This window comes from Contarinia nasturtii, unplaced genomic scaffold (genome assembly GCF_009176525.2).
Source record: "Contarinia nasturtii isolate CC-2019 unplaced genomic scaffold, AAFC_CNas_1.1 Cnas_scaffold_3232, whole genome shotgun sequence".
Lineage (NCBI taxonomy): Eukaryota > Metazoa > Arthropoda > Insecta > Diptera > Cecidomyiidae > Contarinia > Contarinia nasturtii.
The window spans coordinates 1-1,684 of NW_022200544.1; positions in this window are offsets into that span (position 1 = coordinate 1).

Below are 1,684 nucleotides of genomic sequence, written 5' to 3' on the forward strand. Positions count from 1 at the left end.
CTCTTTTAAATTTTTCAGATCATGTAAGATGGCCAGACCATAAACCTTGCATACATTTCCCATATTCAATATAAGTTCATTAAGATAATTGATCGATTTTTCGACAAATTCATCGACAAGTGACTGTTTTGCCAAATTTAAAACATCCGCAATGTTTTCCTCTGTCATCGAAACTTCTTCCAAATAGAAAAATTGTAAAAACTCTTTGAACGCAGATGCTGATACGTCATCCACATGGATATCGCCTTCATCTGGTCTCGGTCCGTAGAATTGAATTTTATATTTTGGACTGATAGCGGCCATTACACATCGATGAGCTCGAATTTCTTCCGATTCAACGTGGAATACAACGTCACCCGTCTCGTTTCGTTCTAAATACAATATTCCTGTCGTATTTGTTACGATTGAATTATTCGTTGTATGCAATTGATTTGCCATGGTGGAAGAGAAAAATTCACGCAGAAAGTATGTTTCGTATTCAATTGATCGTTTTGTATGCTGTTTTAAGACACATCCACCATTTACACCTATGAAAAATTAAAATATTTCAAAATTTAACACTTTAATAATATATTCAATGATTTGAAGGTACCTCGATAGTGAGATGCTTTCTCAAATGAATTGCATTTTCTTCAATTGGAACAAAAACATTGATACACGAATTATTACAAAACGGAATTTTGATTTAAACTGAATCAACAATGAAAATGATACACAAATTGATTGTGATGATAGTTACGCTTGTATTGAGGTCCTTTGACAGTCAATGTCAACAAATAATAAACAAAGAAAAGCCTTATAAAATCAAACCCTATAAAGGTTCGCTGTAACAACTCTCACAATTTTCTTGACGATTATTTCTTAGTCTTATCATTTCATTACTGGGGAGGGCCCCTTGATTCAAAAATGGAAAAGCAAACATTGGGGGAATGAGGGGCAACATTTGGGGGAGCGCGAAATGAAAAACAAACGGTTCAGGATTCAAATCAGAGTTGTTAGGCATAGGCACTTTTCTTGTAAGTTGCTGCTCTTTCTTGTATTCAGGTGCGGAACTTGAAAAATGATACGGAAGAAGTGCGTGCACCAATAACTCATAATCAATTTTATTCTCGTTTTGTTATCGAATATAACAAAATTTTCATTTTTTAAGTCTAACCACTGGTCTCACTTTTTTTGTCTGACGGTAAAATGGAAGCAATGTATGGAAAAAGCGTATGTCGTATTTGCATAACATATTGAAAATACATCGTCAAAAGTTTCACAGCAACGTAAGTTTACCAGTGTGTCCATAACATATAGAAATAGCACTAAATAGTGTCGATATCTATACTATATTGGTCCACTATATATGTAAGATATTCCGCAAGACACCGTAGCTCACGATAGAAGTGAGTGCGGACGGCAAACATGTTGACGCATACACACAGTTCTTTCTACTGCCGCATGGCAATTTGTGATTTTTTCCGTCTACACTGGCTTCGATCGTGCGATACGGTGCCGTGCGGCAATATCTTTCATATATAGTGGACCGATATAGTATAGATATCGACACTATTTAGTGATATTTCTATATATTATGGACACACTGAAGTTTACATACAATTATAACAGTATTTGTCCCCCTTTTACAGACGAAGTATATAGTTTACTATTCACGGCCGAATGGAGTTTTTTTTTTTTTTTT